The sequence below is a fragment of the Rhinolophus hipposideros genome, assembly GCF_964194185.1.
Source record: "Rhinolophus hipposideros genome assembly, chromosome: 9".
NCBI classification, from domain to species: domain Eukaryota; kingdom Metazoa; phylum Chordata; class Mammalia; order Chiroptera; family Rhinolophidae; genus Rhinolophus; species Rhinolophus hipposideros.
Window position 1 is genome coordinate 36,042,817 of NC_138055.1, and position 19,772 is coordinate 36,062,588.

Here is a 19,772-nt window from a genome sequence, read left to right on the forward strand (position 1 = left end):
AATCATGACCTTTCAGCTGTCCTTGACTGAAAAAAAATTGGCCACCTACAGAAATAATTCTGTTGGGCCCTCATCTCTCTACTGATTGATGGCCTCATGTGGTTATAGATGTTCACAATTATAAATAAAACTATATAAAAGTGGCAGAGCTTAGCTTCCATCTCAGCAGATAAGAATAAAACAGTTCTAATTGACAATAAACGGGACTTTCTTTAAGTGACATCTTTCCCATGTACCTCTATCAAAATCAAATGGCATATTTTTTTCTAAATAAATGTGTATTCTTTTGGTCACAATTCACTACAACTATTAATTTAGCATCCATTGTGTAAAAGACACTGTATTATACTCTGTGGGGTGATGGAATGTGGGTCAAACAGTTTCTGCCTTAGAGACCCTCCTGTCTGATGAAACACTCAACCAGCAAACATATAATAAATATGGACACTATGCACATACATGTGGAAGTATTTGCTTGTATATAAGTATGCATAAACGTTGAGTTTTGTGAAATATATTGACATAATGCCACATACTTATACTTCAGGAACAACAGATCAATATATACCAGGGATGTCAAAAAAATGTATACACATAACTTGGATTCATCTTTTGTTATCTGTATATATTGAGTATTACAATTTTATAAGATTTTTTTTTCTTTCTTAAAATGTGTATACATTTTTTGGCACCCTCTGTATTTAAACTTGTATGACTATATGGATATTAGGTTATACCAGAAAACTTTTCGCTAAAATATTAGAAATCTCTAAGTGTTAGTCAATGAGTTTTTCAACAGAAATAAAAACAAGGACTCATCCTACTAACTAAAGGTTTCCCGCCTACTGTGCAAGCAACAAAAATAGAGCTGGCATTCAAGACTCCATTAGAAGTTTATTGAAGCTCTGTGAGGTTAGAAAGCTTTTAGGAGTTCAGCATAAATCATTCAATACACCAAAAAAAAAAAAAAAAAAGATTTAAATGATTTTTCCTTTGTACTCAGTTTCTATGAGTGATCTCCAGTTTGCAACCTTATGCTCAACCCAGAAATTGAATTAATCAATACAATTACCTATTTTAGAAATTCCTTTTGTCAAGTACAGTAGTTCATAGAATAGAAAAGAAGGTTGAGATTTCTTAGATAGTAGGCTTGGTGGCAAGATTCAGCTATATGGAAGGACTGGAACTGGAAATGGGCATGACATAGGCTCTAATAACGTGTTTTGGGGGATTACAAAAAGTAAGTGATCCTTATCTCTAAAACTCAAAGCAATTATCTTCTAGTTGCAATCTAATATAAATTGTTTTATGGAAAACAACACAAATTTTTTTATATGACCACATCATGAATATTGATGAAAAACATTTTCACATGAAGTTTTATATTAAACTAGTCATCTTTTTAAAACAAATTCACATTTCTGGAAGTTAACAAGCTGTTCATAATCACTAATTTAAAATAAATTCAGTTCACTTCCTGTTGCTGAAAAATTCTTAGTAATGGTCTAAGCCATGATTTCAACATACAAACTAAGAGGGAGATGAGACAATTATTCAGCTAATCTAGGCCCATTTAATACTGTCACATGAAGTAGTCAAAAAAATAGAGTAAAGAATCATTATATTAATTATCCTTTTCATACATATTTACTTTGTGCATATAGCAATCTTTGACAACTTTAATATTTAAACGGGAAGGAGGAGAACTCAATATATCTGCCTAATTAAAATTAAAAACAGTTACTGAATAAAAGACGAAGTTATGAACCTAGATTACCCAGACTGCTTATCTCTCCAGTCTATATTCACTGATTGCCCTAATTTCCTCTTATGGAAGCCAAATTTGACAAAAATATAGAATTGCTTTCAATGCTAAAAGTTTACAAATCCTTGCTTAAAAATAATTCAACTAATGAACACCCTCAATCAATTGGAAAACACACTGATCTTAGGGATTGGTTGAGAACAAACTTAAAACTCCTAATAAATATCTTGGAGTAAGTATAGTCTACCTAATTACTTACATATGTCCCATATATAAAGACGTAAAAAATATTTACTTGGTTTGGTCCAGGTTGTACTATCCACTTTGAAGCATATGGTTCTTATATATAAAGCAGTTGAAGGTCAATTTGTTATCAAAACAATATTATATATTCAGCACATTCACAACGGCATGATAAAACAATGCATACTACAGACATGGGTTAAAAGAGAATAGCATTGAGTTAGTCAGAATTCCTGTGAATTATCATTCTATTGTAATATATTTTACTGAAATAAAATCCATGAACAACTCCTGTACATATGACTGTTTCTAAATGGAGAAACTGAGGTAACAGAGAAGCTAAAGATTTAAGTTTTTGTCCAAGAAAGGTTGATGGGGTAAAGAACCCAAACACTATTTTACTGCAATCTTCAACCAACACTATCTCATGGCCTAAATGTAAACTTCTTGTTTTTATTCACACATTAGGATACAAAGGAACAAATAAGTTCATGGAATTTTAGTCTCTTCAAGTTGAAAGCCTAGTGCTTCCTGCAGATAATATGGTTAGCATTTTTTGTTTCATGAGGCTTGAAAAGGAAAAATATGTGACTCGGAATGGTCTATACTACAGGAAAACATTTCTATCCCAATAACTAACCATTTGTCAATTAGCATTTTGGAAGGGGAAGAATCAGGGTTTAATCAGTTGACAGTTTCTCTAAACTTGGGTAATGTTATCTCAGTTCCTCACTTCCTGATTAATTTAATAACCCCTGATGAGCAGGTCTGTGCTAAATATCTGCTGAAGATTCTATAGAAAATATTCCATCAGAAGATGGATGTCTTTTCATTCAAGAGACACACGTGTGTTTGTATGTGTGTGTATGTTTGTGTGTGTGTGTGTGTGTGTGTGTATTTTAATAAGCATAACTGCAGAGGAGACCCTAGACAAAGGAAAATGTATGGCTTATTTTAAGTAATTTTTAAAATTCCCTGCTTCTACTCTTGCAGTAAGACTGGAAAAGGTGGTATGGTAGGGGGATTAAGAGCTGTGGCAGAGAATACTGACTGGCTATGTAACATCCCTTCACTATAACAAAGCAATTAAACATGTAAATAGAATCCTGCTAATAGCACTGAGAGATAAATGGAAGTTGTGGAGGGAGGGGGAGATTCAGAGAAAACCCTTTAGAAAGGGATAGCTCTGACTGCTTTGGCCTTTCTGCTCTTTGCATTTTGAGCCTCTCCTGCTTCCTGCCTTGACATGAGCTAGAGTTAGCCTGATAGAACCCTACCAGCCCACTTGTACTATTACAACAAGGACGTCCCTTAAGTGTGGTTGAAGAGAAAGCTGGTAGGAGTCTGAATCCCTCATAGTGTGGTGGAACAATGGGCTTGGACTACATCTGATCTGCTTGCACTCTGGGAGAAAAACAAACACCTATCTTCTTCAAACCAATGTCACTAGCGTTTCTGTTACTTGAATCTGAATACAATTCCTAAGTGATAGGGACTCAGAATTTGGTGTCAGATGAAATCCTGGTCTGTCCACTTATCACTTGCTCTAAGATTGCCTGCTCTCTCTTTGCATCGACTTGTTTATCTGCAAAATGAGGATAATACTGATACTTTCCCCAAAGGGCTGCTCTGATAATTAAACATAATACGCCTAACACATAAAGGTCTAAGTGTTGACTGATTATTATTTATTATTATTAATCTTATTGGGCTACTCACATTATAAGAGAGCAGTTCATCATGATTCAAAACTAGGCAAAAGTTAGCACCAGGATGAGGCATGAAGTGAACACAGAACTTCTACCAAAACCACTACCCTAAAAGGGGAGAGAAAAATTTTAGGGAAGAGGGAGAAAGAGAAAAGAGTAGTGGTTTAAATACATGGCGTTCTACAATGATATATCTGATAAGGGATTAATATCACAAATCTATAAAAAAACTTACTCAACTCAACTCCAAAAAAACAAACAACCCAATTAAAAAATGGGCAGAGGACTTGAGGAGACATTTTTCTAAAAAGGACATACAGAAGGCAAGAAGACATATGAAGAAATGCTCAACCTCACTAACCATCAGAGAAATGCAAATAAAAACCACAATGAGATACCTCCTCACCCCAGTCAAAATGGCTATCATCAATAAATCAACAAACAACAAATGCTGGAGCGGATGTGGAGAAAAGGGAACGCTAGTGCACTGTTGGTGGGATTTCAGATTAGTGCAGCCACTATGGAAAACAGTATGGAGGTATCTCAGGAATCTGAAAATGGAACTACCCTATGATCCAGTAATTCCACTCCTAGGCATCTACCCGGAGAAATCCAAAACTCCAATTCAAAAATCTGTATGCACTCCTATGTTTATTGCAGCACTTTACACAATAGCCAAGATACGGAAATAACCGAAATGCCCATCGGTAGATGACTGGATTAAGAAGATGTGGTACATTTATACAGTGAAGTATTACGCAGCCATAAAGAAGAAAGAAATCGTATCATTTGCAACAACATGGATGGATCTAGAGAACATTATGTTAAGTGAAATAAGTCAGAAAGAGAAGGACAAGTACCATATGATCTCACTTATATGCGGAATCTAAAGAAAAGAATAAGTGAATGAACTAATCAGAAACAGTTTTGGGGACAAAAAGGAAAAAAACGAGAGTTGTTAGATGGGCGGGGGGGGGGGGTTGGGGATAAGGGGAAAGGTGAAGGGATTAGGAAGCAGCTGGTAACCACAAGATGGCCTCAGGGTTTTTGAAAATTAATTTGGGGAACGTATTCAATAATATTGTAAAGATTTTGTTGGGTATCTGATGGACATGCGTCCTATTTGGGAGACCACCTCAGAGATACTGTGGATGCCTGATCATGGCATTGTACACCAGAAGCTAAACATTAATGAATGCCAACTATAATTTTATATATATAATGTGATGGCTCGGTGTGAGGTCGGAGGGATAGTGGATGGGGGAAGGGGGTTCACAGTGTGAGGGATATAAATGATGAACGTCTAAGTATTACCTTGTCTTGTACACCTGAAACTAATAAATTAAAAATAAATAAATAAATAAATAAATAAATAAATAAATAAATAAACAAATTAATAACATATGGCATTCTTTACCACTTGGATAATGATTTGAAATATTTCAACCAAATTTCAGGATGTGATATATACTGCAAAGCCCTCATTTTTAAAAAAATTAAACATATTCTCTAGTTGTTTATCAGAAGTTCTCTTTGTGGACGTGTTTATATCTATTATTTTGAAGAACAACAAAAACTAATAATCTCCATATGAGCTCACTGTGACCACCCACCCTCACCCTCACCAATGAGGACAGATCGTCTTTTCTATTTAACATTGAGTCCCCTGCATGATGATACATGAAATAATAACCTGATATGTTAACCCCCCAACCCCACCCCCATTCCATTCCATGTATAATCTTTCTCATTTGGGTTACAAGGAACCAGAGAGGAAAAAACAACAACAACAACAAAAAAAACTCTGCTCTTCCATATGAAAATCACTGTGTATGTGTAATAGCAAAAGATTTTGACTGTGTTGGGCACTTTTAATTTATGGAGAAGGAAGAGTTACCTGGGAGAAGAGACCTCCAATGCTAATGTGAGGGCCCTGCACTCCAACTCCCACAGGGCAAATCCAGAGCAAAGAGATTGGGATGAGATGGGAAACAGTGGAAATCCTTTGATGTTTAGGCTGTGAGCAAAAACAGGACTTGTGGCTGGCTTCCTGAATGGCTATCTGTGAGGCAGCAGCATTGCAGACACCCCAAGTCAAACTGCAAAAAGGTTCAGGTAGGGCTGCATAAAAAGTCAAAGTTCAACAGGCCCTGGGGTCCCCTCTTGACTGTCTATGTTATGGGAGTTAGCTGAGGGGGAGCGCTGACAGTCTGAAGGGGTCTCTGTGAGGATTGTGATAAAGGGACACAGGTGGGAGCCTTAGCATGGCCAGTGTGACAAGGGTCGTGAGAGAGGCAGCAGGGATATGCCCGTGACTAAAGATGATGACAGGACAACTGCACAACTCATCTGCTCCAGGAGAAAAGAGGTGGGGGCTGGAACGCAGACATCACAGCTCACCTTTCCCCTCACCTTGGAGCATTAAACATAGCAATGCGCATGTTCCAGATCCAAAACGTCGGAGTAATTACTTCATGACCCACAATGAAATCACGCTGCAATTCTCAGTCATAACAGCCAATTCTCTCTGAGTCATTCATTGAACCAATTAAACTTAGAATCTCTATGCCTGAAAGGATGCCTTCTAATGAAAAAGGTGAAAGTCCTCATCCTTTACATCCGATCACATCTCTGTTTGGTAAACCAGGGGGAGAAGTTCAACTACATGGCTTGGAAGAGAGCCCATGCCAGCAGATTGCGCTGGGTAGAAATAACACTAGTCTGTCTAGGTAAGATCAGTGCCAATGGTTCCAACTAAAATTAGAAAAAAGGAGACAGTACCTTGGCTCATGCTTATGTTGGAGACAAGACTCTAACTCCTGCTAAAGCCAAACTATGGCAATTCAATTCCTGCCTGCCAGTTGCAAATCCCTCCACTACCACTGCAGTCCTATCGACATTTGTAATCCAGTGCACCTAACAAGAGAGGTGATTTCTTAGTCATTTGATGGGTTAGCAACTCAAGTGTTAGCAACTTCAAGGTATGTCTGCATCCATTCTGAGACAAAAAGGTGTTTTCCAAAGCTATAGGCAGATTGTTAAAAGAAAAGAATTAGTAGAATTGTATTAACTTGCGGTAGATAAAGGATATTATTCATTTATTAATTTTAGTGTAAACCAAAAAAAAAAAAAAAATCAAGGATAGAATGACCTCGCTCTCTCCACAAAACATCATCAAAAGATTTATAATACTTTTCATGCATTTCAACAAATACCATTTTTCTCTAATCTCATACATGTCATGAGGCACCATGCCATGGTGGAAAGAAAAATGGGCCAAGAATCAGGAAATCTGGGTTCTTTTTCTGGCTCTGTCGCTTATTAACTGTGTAAAACGAGGTAAAATTTAACCTCTCTGAGTCTCAGTGCATTGCCTACAAAATCAGTAACTTAGATAAGCATCATTCAGATAGATCCTAGATTCTGTATTACTCCCTAAATCAGTCGTGATCAGATTAAATTTTAAATGTTGTATGGTCTTTATAACACATCTTGATATTAACTCTTTCATAGATCCAGGGTTTGGAAGTCAAATATATATAATAGACAAGGAACTCTGACTCTAATGGTAAATAATTAAATAGTGGGATTTTTTGTTTGTTTGTTTTTTGTTTGTTTGTTTTAATCTACTCTGTCGTGGAAATACACACACAGATAGGGATAATATTTGTGTTTCCTAGTAGATACTATAACCTTTTCTGGCAAATGTCAAAACCATACAAAGTCTCTGACATCATTCAAAGTATTCTTTGAAGGAAAGAGTATTATACCACTGGACAGAAGGAACTTCTCCAATGCCCCAGAGTGATTCTGGAAGCTAAAACTCTGGGGAAAGTTTCAAGTGCTAGATGTGACAACACACTCAGAATATTCAACATCTGCCAGTTTTAAACTGCTTTTTATTCCACATAGGTAAGTAAGATGATTGTACTATTACCTCTCACTCTACTCATAGGATTGATTCACAAGTAATCTACAGAATTTTATCCAAATCTTCATAATGCTCAAAATGCTAATTAATGACTCAACAGAGCATTGGATCTCGGCTGCTGCTCAAGGTTCCTTTGGACTCAACCTTCTCCAGTGAGTGGCATCTGGCCTGAGAAGAAGACCTCTATCTTGCTGGTTGATGCTAGATGATCAACAAACTGTCTGCACTGACAATAATTAATAACATGGTCAATAGGATAATCACTTCCTTGGCTGTTGGCACCTGGAGTTCTGTTTTTTTTCTGGCACTGAGTCTTGGGATTCTGGGCAACTCCTACAAACTTGTTATTAAATGCTATTGATAATGATGCTTCTTGAGTACATGCACTCTAAGAGTTTTGTACTCCAAAGTTTGGCTAAAATACTTCCACTCTATATTGTGTACTAGTGTAGAAAGAAAATCTATACTTTTATCCTCGTTTAAGTCACAGACCCCTTTGGAAAATCTGAAAAAATCAATGGATCTATATCTTTTCTTTGGAAAAAGAAAAAAAGAAAAAAAAACACCCAAATAATCTTATACACAAAATTTCATGTAAATTTGAGGGGTTCTCTGATGCTAAAAGGAGGTTCATAAACTCAAGTGAACACCCTTGGTCTACAGTGCAAATCCTTTCTGTACTTATGAGCTAGATGATTTTGGAACTGTTGAATCTGAGTTGCCTCATCTATAAAAACATCGATAATGAAATCAATCTCTCTGCCTACATCTTATAACTACTAACATGAAGAGTTCAACATGAAGAGTTTTAATATGAGTGTATGTGAAAACCAGCTGGTAGCACATAGAACGCTGTACAACTCTAAGTCGCTATTGCTCCTTTACCCTAGTCCTTTAATGTTGTGACAATGCATTAATGAGTGCTACGCTATCCCCACAGGCACCATCAAGCTTGGGGAGGTGTGAGTCGCCAGGCCCTGGTTCTAACTTAAGACTGGACTCTCAGAGACTGACCAACCAAATGCACTGCGTATTATGTCCGTACTTTCCAGCTTCTATCTGATTACTGATCTCTTTACACATATTCATTGAACTGAATACTATACTAGCTCTGTATTCTCTCCCAGAAATATTTTTATAACCTGGAGTTTTACACCTACCAAAATGCACTTGGCCGTTCACTGGCATTAAATCTTGATCTTCACATGAGTGTTTCTTACAGTTATTGTTGTTGGGCTCCATACTTGAAATCTCTGCTCTCTCCATTGGTGTGAATAATTACAAAACATATTGCTAAGATCATTATCCCTATTTCATTGGCAAACAGACTAGGAGATGCAGAGGTATATAGAAATATCCTCAAGGCTTACACAGTGTGTGACAGAGCCAGTTACAAGAATCACTCCCAATTCACAAAGCTACATACTTATCACTCTATGACAATTTTTCCTTCCTAGAGCCTTGTGATATTAACCTCTCACATAGCAAACTAATTTATTTATGATAATAAAGGAGGATAGATAATAAACACATACATCTTACTTTAGCCATACATTTTAATTCTTTATTTTTCAATTTAACATTTCATTTGGAAATAATTTCAGACCTACAAAAATGGCAAAAATAATATTGAGTTCCTAGCTTCCTTGCATATTAACATCTTATAATACCACAATGATCAAGACCAAGAAGTTAACATTGATATAATATAATTGACTGATCTACAGACCTTATTCAAATTTCAACAACTGTCCCAGGAATGTCCTTTTCTTGGACCATGAGCCAATATGTAGTAGTATTGTCTCCTTAATCTCTTTCCACTTGGGACAATTCCTTGGTATCTTCTTGTTGTTTATGACCCTGACACTTTAAGAATACTAGCCTGCTATTTTGTGGTATGTCCCTCAATTTGAGTCAGATATTTCCTCATAATAAAATTCATGTTACGCATTATTGGCAAGAACGTGACAGAAAAGATTTTTTGTGCCTTTCTCAGTGAACAGTGAATCATAGGAGTGCCTCATGATGCCGATATGTCCTCATTAGTGGTGATGTTAACTTTGATCACTTGTTTTAGGTGGTGTCTGCCAGGTTTTTCCACTGTAAGGTTACTGCTTTCCCCTTTTGTAATTAATACGTATTTTGAGAGAAGATATTTGACACTATGTAAGTATCCTATTTATGATCCTATTTTCACCACTAATTTAGCATCCAGTGAAGAGTCTTGCCTGAAAAAACTTATCACTGTGGTGTTTACCAAACAGTGATTTTCTACTTCCATCATTACTTCTACAGTTATTAATTGTCATTATATTGTTATAAAAGAGCTTCCCTTCCCTCCATTTATTTCTCCAATACTTTTTATAACATCATGAACTATAGTGAGTATAATACACTACCATCATTATTTTCCTGCTCAACTGTCCCCGGTGTGACCACTGCGAGTTACTTCACGTTCGCTCCTGTGTCCTTTCAACATGTTTCCATCAATTTTTTAGTTCTTCCTTACTTTCTTGTACCGCAAGATGTTCCAGTTTCTTGTTATATACATTATTTTCCTTTTCTAGCCCTAGAATCAACCATTTCTACAAGAGTTCTTGGTTTCTTTTATTGGAGAATAGTATTCAGAAACCAAGATCTGTGTACTTGGTGTCCTCATCCCTATTGAAGTATTATTGCCTCTAGGCCTTCTCTGTACTATTTTCACTTATTAGCAGTGTTGCCTGAAAGTGAATGTCCACTCTATGTCCATTCAGTCTTTTTATAGTTGAATGGTACCTCATTGTGTGGAGATCCCATAGTAAATTCAACTAGTCTCCTCTGCATAGTTATTTAGATAGTATTAAATATTTTACAATTATAAACAATGCCACAATGAATAATCATATGCATGTGGTTTTCATGCTTCAGGATAAATTCCTAGAAATGGGATTGTGGGGTCAAATGCTGTATATAGTAGATTTGCTGAGATTGCCTAATTCCTCTGCAAAAGGCTTCTATCAACATTCCTCACCATCAGCAACCTATGAGAATAAAGCCCGTGTTTTCAACTCTTTCTCTTCATCATTTTAGCAGAGATGCTGAGCAGCGTTTGAGTGGTTGATTTACATTGACCTCTTCTATCTGACTATAGATATCATCTAACTATGGTGCTGACAATCAAAGAAAAAGTTTACATAAAGGTAAAGGAAAAGGAACAGAAAGAACAAGAGCTGGGAAAAATCACTCTTGGAAAAAAGAAAAAGAGTTGGCTTGGATCACAACAGCTCAAGATGGAAATAGATAGCTTAGAGTCTTCCCTTTGAAAGCTTAATAAACCAAGAAGATTTTACAGTACTCTTTCCCGTGGCCAAGGTTAAGCTCTTCCTCCTTTATGTCCCCAAGACCCATACCCACATTACCGGTGGCACGCAGTACTTGAGTTATCGGCTTAAACGCCTGTTGTGCATTATACTTCTTAGTTTTGAAGTGGAGACTGTCTATTGATCAACAGATGCATCCCAACTCCCAGCACAATGTTCAATATAAATTCCTGATAAAATATTTTTAAAGCTCATTGAGATGAAAACAAACATTTCCCGGGTGCTCACTCTGTCCCAGATGCCGCCCTAAATGTGTTACACGTACTGTCCCATTTAATCTTCGTTACAACCATTTAAGGTTGGCTTTGTTATTACCCCCATTTTGTAAGTGAGAAAGCAAAGACTTGGGGAAGACAAATAACTTGCTGAAAGTGCTACATTATGAAAAAAAGAGTTGGGATTTGAGACGAATTTGAACTCAGGTCTGTCTCATTTAAAGCACATGCGGCTTCACGTTCTGATTCCTGATGCCCCTTATGTCATAATTATGTTGGCAAGTTCTTACTCTGCCTACTGTAATGCCAGAGCTAATTGTATATTAAGGATTTCAGGCCATTGTGTCCCTGTTAAGAATAAAAAGAAAGGTGGTGATTTTAATGGTTTCCAAATGGACTCTTAAAAAGCTCTCTGAGATTTTTACCTTTTGGCAAACAAAGCTTTGGCTCGTCTGATACACGTACACATTTATCATACCCTTGTGACTGTGCTTTATGTACAAGCATTCTATTAAAAGAGTTTTTAAAAGACTGAAATGTGATTTCCTTTCGGACAGCAAAGGAAAAATAAAAGGATGTTCTTTGCCCTCCTGTTCTAATCTGTGTTTGGGAGTCAAGTCTGCAATTCCCAGAATTCTATCACCAGCTTGTTACTTTTCCATAAATCTGTCCAAGAATACAACATTGTTCACCCAAAAGAACAACAACAACAATGAAATAAACCCCAATGTAACATAAACTGTAAAACACATGCACATGATACCTGGATCCAATTTACCCTCATTTTGAATATAAGTGAAAATAAAGCAATGCTTTAACTCTTAGAAATGACAATATCACATTATTTAGATAACTGCCACCAAATCATTATTGAAATTCTGATAGCATTTGCCTTACTGGTAAAAGAAAATTACCTGTAATGCATAGTTTAAATAATTACTTTTAAACAAAAGCTTCTTTTCTCCATTGCGTATTTATCTTTTGAGACCAGCTCAGCAGGGCTATGGATTTTATTAAAATTGCCTTCAGACTGCTAATGGCAGGGCGTCTGTTAGCACAGGAAAAGTGATGGCAGTTTGACTCCTATTCCTAATATTGGGAGTTAGTCCAGACACTTAAGAGCCAGAACTCTGCTGTGCATTTGACTATGTTATCAACACTTTACTTGCTAATGATACTAGTGACAGCATTTCAATATGATGGGTCAGACTTAAATAGGAAAGCTTATAATTGTGCTTACAGAACCAAAGAAACTCCCCCCCCTCACCAAAAACAAAACAAACAAACAAACAAACAAAAACCAAAAACCCTTTTATCAGGAGATCAGCTGGTGTTAAGCTTCATGACTGGGAATTACTCGGTAAGCTTCTGCTCAATATATTTTTTTTTCCTTCTCTCCCCACCTTGAATGGGGAGCCTGCATCAGCACCTGATATCTATCCCTTCCGAAAATGACAACTGAAAGCTTTCCTGTGGAGCAACTGTGTGCCAACTACCCAGCAGAAGGTCACACTGATGACTTTTCCTGTGGCTTTTATTTTCCCCGGGGAAATCCACAGCCAGGGCTGACTGCTTGCCAAATATGCTGAGTGCCACACACCAGCAGCGCTAAGAGCCCCCCATCCTTCTTGATGGGAAGCAGTAAGCAACTGTGCCGAACACCTGTGTCAGCTCTTGTTCCTGGGGACACCCCAGGCAAGCACTCAGTCAGCATTCAGAGAGGGGGCTCCCCTCTTCTCATTGGCACTTGTGTCCAAAAAACTTCTCAGTAGTCATACGATAATAGTTATGTTTGTCAGATCTCTATAACCTCAGTATGTTTAACAACTGTTAAGGAGGATGACTGACATAATCCATGAGTTAAATATTTTACTGTAAGTGTTTAAAGGCATCAGCACAATGAATGTCTTTCCTATTATTGTAAAAGTAAAAACAACTATCTCTATCACTTTCCTTTTACCCCAACCAATTGAGGAGGAGGAGACTTACTCTGAGATGTGGAAAACATGATTCCATAGATGGAGAAGATCTAAATCAATCAGTCTTTTTCCTATACCTAACTGAGAAAAATAAGCCAAGTTGAACCAGTGAAAATTCTAGAATGAGCTGAAGGAAAAGCAGGCAATATAATTAAAGGAGTACCTGCTACAGGTTAAGACTCAGTAAGAATAGATGAATGAATGAACAAACAAATGAACAAACACCTAAACAATGTTCAATACTTCAAAAAAAAAGTCCCCAAATCCAGAAACGATTATACTCTAGAGAGCCAATAAAATCTGCATTTAGTGTTTGCTATTTGCAGACAGCTCAGGCAGGACCTGTGTAGGTTAAAAATAAATAAACGAATAGCTAAACCAAAGCCTACTTCTGGACAACACAGCTTGTCAAGCAACAAAATACAATTTAAATTTCAGATTCTTCTTGTACCTCAAATGTCCCATTTGGTCTTCTTCAGAGTTCCACGTGGCATTCAGAATCTGTCCTTCAGGGAATTATTCCCTCAGCCTGGATTGCCTTTCTTATACTAAGGAGGCAACTTCTGCTATCTAGCTTCAATTTATACAGCTCCATCCTCCACTCCCATACCAGGTTCCAGAATTTCTGTATGGCATACTTCTTCAATATATCAACACTGGTATCTCTATTGTAAAGACTCTCAAAGCAATCGATGCTCCCCCACCGATAAAAAATAAGTAAATAAAATAAAATAAAATAAAATAAAAACTACTTTTTTCTGATTTCCTACATCCATGAATTGAGTGTACTTTACTTCAGTTACTCAAGATGGAAATTCATCCCTTATTGCCCTAGGGAGTCAAGCCCTATTGACTCCATCTTTGAATTTATGCTTGTATCTGTTCCGAGGTGTTACCACCTTGGTCTTGAGTTCCTGGATCTGGATGCTTGATAGCTGCATTAGTTGCCTTTCTTCCCTTGTATCCTCTCCCCTTTCAATCAACCTCATACTGTTACCATATTAATTAATTAATCCAAGGCACAATCCTAATCACTGCCCCCTAAACAAACAAAAATTTTCATTGGCTCCCCGAGTTCTGTTGAATTAAGTCAAATCACTACCACAGATACAAAGTCCTCTTTAACACAGTTTGAATTGCAAAGTCTTTGTATGTTGTAAAGAGTGCAACATATCTTTATAGTTACTATTTCCCTTTTGTATACTTTGTGCGGCATCCAAATTTACCCAAGCCCAAAAAAACACTTAAGACACCAGGACCTTAAATATGAACTAGGCATCCTCCCTCACCCCCAGTGGTTAACATCTTTGCTAGGAAAATCATATTCATCCTTTAATAGCCAGCTAAAATAACATCTTGTCTATGAAACTTTCTCTTTTAGAAAGTGGAGCGACAGGACTTTCTTGGAGAAGGAGAACTACCTTCACTCTGTGTGGTAGAAATGGACATGAGTCACCCGATTCAAGAAAAATTTTAGGTGGGTATGTTAAGTTGAGATATGCATGCCCTCTCCTTCAAAAAATAATGTGAAAGACTAATTTTCTTATTTCTCTGTTTAATCATAAAACTTACGATTAAAAAAAATTGAAATAAACGAGACTTCAGGAAAATTATATTAAATACTAATAAACAAACAGGCTTTTTATATATGTTTTTGAAAACAAATATATACAAATTTGTTGCATGAAAATTCTGATAGCCAAATAATGGAAATCTAAGCTTAAATACCTAATTATAATATTAAAGTCATTTTTAATGTATAAATTTAGTTTGAAATTTTTTTTGGTAAAATACACAGTTATTTGGCAATTAGAATCTTCTGCCACAAGACCGCTAGTAGAAAGTATCTCACCTCCGCCCCCTAAATTTTCATTTTTAATAGTCACTTTGATTCTTTGACATATAGTAATGATAATTTTAGAAACAATTCTTCCTTCCAAATATCAATAATATCCTCTCTAACCTGATAACTTCTCTGAAAATATGGACATTTCTCTGCTATTTACATACAATAATATCCCCTATTTCTCATTTATATTAAAAACGGTCACTTCTAATGTAGGTGACTTTTAATTCAACCAATTTTTATTGATTACCTAACATAAGCAAATAGGCTTAACACATGTAAAGTAACTGCAAAGATAACCATAACAGTGTGCTTCTCTTAGGGGAGAGGCAGTGATGGTCATTTGGTAGGCAAACACGGGTTAAAGCCCCCAAGTTATCATATTAGGCTGCTAAGTTTCAGAGCTGGTTCCAGAACTTATGCCCTCTAATTCCTACTAAGCTGTTATTTTTAAAAACTATTTCATATTTCTCTTAATAAGTATTCTTACGGGTCATGTGATAATTATAATAAAACCACAACAAATTTTCAAGCATCTTCCCTTGCAAATGGAAGACAAAATTCACCACTTATTTCTGGACTTATATAAGGCTACGTAGTTTCATTGGAAATTATAAATGACAAAAAAATGGAAAATTCAGCTAATCAAATGCACACAATTTAAAAATACTATGTCATTGGCATTAACGTTCCTATTATAAAATAGTAAGTTATTATATGAAGTCAAAGAACATGATTCAAATTCAAAAGAATTCTGCAATTTAAGGACATAAAAAAGAAAAAAGATAATTATCTAACATTAGTTCCTTGAGCACAATCATCAGTCACTATCCTAATCAGAAAACGTTACCCTGGTCATTGTTAACTTAAGTTTATTTTCATTCATAATTTATAATCTGTGTATAAGGTGAATTATTTTTAAATGCTTTACTCAACCTATAAGTCTAAGTGATCCTTAAAACATGTGAGCCATAACATATCTCCTCATTGGCTAAAATTCCTTTAGTGATTCCCATTTCACTTAGAATAGTAGGCAAGGTCCTTCCATGGTCTACCAGGCTCTAGATGATGGACTCCACATCACTCTCCCCATTCTTATCTCTTACTTGTCCACTCCTTACATTATTCCTGACATACTACCCTTCTTGACCTTCCTTCAACACACCAAGTACACTCCTTATTCTTGTTCTTGCCACTAAATGTATCTCTCTTCACCCATATATCTAAATGGTTCCCTCTCTCACACCACTCAGGTTTGTGCTCATTCTCTCCCTATCATAAAGGCTTTCCTTAGACACAGTCTCCCACTGCTCTCTCTTTATCATTCTATTTTCTTCTTAGTACTTATCTCCAAAGAATATATAACAAAATCTTCAAGTTGTGTTTTCCTCCACTAGAATGAAAGCTCCAGAAGAGTAGGAGTTTCTGTTGTACGTATGTATGGATGGATGGATGGATGGATGGATGGATGGATGGATGGATAATCATCTTTCATTTCATCCAGCTGAAAAGTTCACAACAAACTTCTCCAGAGAAACAAGAGCAAATCTAAAAATCTTAAAATTCTTGATTTCTTCGACTATCAGTAAAATGCAAAGTATTTAGTATCGATTGTATTTTCTATCAAATTATAAATTGGTGAAGGCGGCAAATGATATGGTATTTTTAATATGTGCACAATGTTATGTGCAGAATTATTTGTATTCCATAACCTGAAAGGCAGCATAATGAAGTAGACCTGAATCATACCAAGAAACACAGATTTACCTCTGTCACTAATATTTCATGTGACATTGGATGGCAATTTAGATTTGTAAAATAGGTGGATTGAATTGAGGTTCTTTCTATCTCTCAAGACTAGGAATCTAGAAGATGTTTGTCTCTTCTTGACTTTACTCCCCAACATAAAAAACTCAAACAACAACTGTATTCAATTTAAGGTCAATATTTACATAACAGCTGGATGCCAAGAAAACCCACCACTTTGGGCTTCCATTCTGTTCTTTTTAATGTTTAGTTCAATGATATTTGTACACTGAAAATTTTGGGTTATTTACTACCATATACTTTACAAAGTATCACCCCAAAGTGGTTTCAACTCTTACTTGGGCATATCATTCTTACGATATTTAGCTGAAAGAAGATTCAGGATTCTTACCATATTTAGCTAAAAGAAGAGACTTGAGTATACACACTGCATCAAGATCTACTTGAAATTATTTTCCTTTAAGATGGACAGTCGTATTCTCTTAAGATACATAACAACAATAATCTGTCTAGTCCCTAAGGCTAATGCTAAGAAATCACTAAGGCCCTAAAACATCCAGGGAGAATTTTAAGCTTAACTCCTTCCTGAGTAAGCCATTTTACTTGAAGAAATGTGATCAGACTGAAGGACAAAGGCATTTATCTCTGTGTGACGAAAACTGAAAACCCCACTGGGTATGAGACCTGGATGTAGAGGAGCCAAGTCAAACTCCAGAAGAATTGTGGGAGTGGTAACACTGGAGGGGTAACAGAGAGGGAAAGGATCCCCAAGCTTCTATCAATAAGCAATAGCAGTGAGAGCTGTAATCACTGTTTAAGACAACTGGGAAACTTTTCGGAAGCAGGAGATGAGCACAACGCCATCAGTCAGTCATGAAAGCACCCAGGGCAATGGGGACACAAATGCCAGCACGGTTCCAGTTCACTGAGGAGTGTGACTAGCACTAAACCTTTCACACTGGCTGGCAAATGCTTGTAGGAGACCCTTTGACTGTTGGGCTCTTTCTATTTACATAGAAATTGTCTGTTTTAATTAACCTTCATTTTACACATGGTAGTCAACATTCAGTACTTAAAATTAAAATTAGTTTCAGCAAACAGATTGATTCTGAAGAGTGTTCAAGAGCTTTTAGAGGTGTACCCAAGCCCAGAGAATATAGCTGAGAAGAAGGAAACTTGACTTTCATGAGCCAAGTGTTAGCCTATTACGATTACATAACTAATAACATTGTATATGTTTTAAAGTTTTCATTTGGAAAAGTTATCAAGAAGCCTTCATTTCAAAACAGTTTACATACTATAAAGAATAATAGAAATCCGAGTACCTATCTATATATCATAAGTAAGAAATTTTATTCTAGTCTTGAAATTTTCTTTAAATTATTTTTTCATCTTCAGATCCTAAAATGAGGATACTTGAATGCTAGACTTTTTATACAAAGGTGTTAGTCATAATTTGCAAAACTGAGAACATACCAATAAGCACATACAGGAAATAAACAAGTGACAAGAGACTTGATAACTCTAGAACTGATAGCAAAAGAATGATCAACAAATGATAACGCAAATGTCCTGACCTGCTTAGTCTCCCAGTCCAATCTCTCCCACTCCTGATGTCCTTGATATTATCTATATCTTGCAGTGCTACAAAAAAAAAAAAAAAGTATTCAGCTAGAAATCAAAACAATTCCAAAATACTCAAGTGAAAAAAAAAAAAAACTAAACATCATAAAGAGACTTATACAAGATTCTTACTACAAAACTGTAGAAGAAATATTAAGTAATTTTATGGTAATAATTTTCTTCTAGACTAGATTCGTAGCCACACAACAATGTCAGATTAATAGGACTGTGCCTGTTAATGGTTGATGAATGAAGAATGAATGAAAATTTGAAAGTCAAATGTTTATAAATAATAGTTAAGAAATCATGACAGTTTAAAGGTTAAAATATGAGCTCGTTATTTTAGAGCTGTATCAATTAAACCACTTTAACAAATATTTATATTATTAATTCAGTCATGTAAGCACCTGTGTGAGCATGTAGCCCTGAGCCTAGTTTTACTGAGAGAAACAGTTTTAACCACCTTTATAGTCCATGATTATTAACTTAAAAAATATACTTATAATGCAACATTACTTACAGCTACAGCGTTTTATGGAAAACATGCTAATGGGCACTGAAATTTATTAAATACAGACTAACACTTATCAAAGCACAGTGTTATGCTGTATAAGAATAAAAGGTTTGCAAAGTCACTGGATAATTTCTAGGTTAAAAACAACAACAACAAAAACAGCAAAATGCAAACAGAAACAACCTGTTTATACTCAGTTGCTTTATCAAAGCCAGACTCAAGCGTCATAAAGACCTAGTTTTAATTATTGGTCCTATCACAGAAGAACTATATGTCTTTGGGAATTTATCTAATCTCTTGAAGTCTTATTTTCTTGATCTATAAATGGTTTCACAGGCTTGTCATGAATCAAAAAATTTTTAAAAATGTGAATACATGGAACTATTTTATTATGATTTTATTATTATGTGGATATAGAATATTTTTGTATTTTTTTATTAGTTTCAGATGCACAAGACAAAGTAATACTTAGACGTTTATCATTTATATCCCTCACCCTGTGGATCCCCCTCCCACATCCACTATCTCTCTGACATGGCACCGAGCCATCACATTTCCACTGTCTCTACTCCCAATGCTGTACTCCGCCTCTTGTAAGTATATACATACATATATATACATATATGTATATAAAATTATAGTTGGCATAGAATAATTTTTATAAGAAGAATTTCATTAGCTATTCTCATCTTTTTAAGTTTTGCCACACCCCCCTCCCGAATGATTAAGTTGTATGGTTTGAAAATGTGTAAACACTTATTAATGACTTTTGTGATCTTGCAACATGATTATTAAAAGTGTGTAAATATAAATTATAT

At 35.9% G+C, this 19,772-nt stretch overlaps 1 protein-coding gene across 21 annotated transcripts in view; it reads right to left on the reverse strand.

Annotated features, from left to right (window-relative positions):
• Positions 1-19,772, reverse strand: part of SOX5 (SRY-box transcription factor 5) — a 944,197-nt gene that overhangs the window by 615,534 nt on the left and 308,891 nt on the right. For 17 of the 21 annotated variants that reach the window (XM_081058274.1, XM_081058286.1, XM_081058278.1 and 14 more), the window contains one exon: positions 18,395-18,461. The exons of the other annotated variants lie outside the window; for them this stretch is intronic. The gene's annotated coding sequence lies outside the window, so the exon portion shown is untranslated. The remainder of the gene's footprint in view (positions 1-18,394; positions 18,462-19,772) is intronic. 21 annotated transcript variants of the gene reach the window in all.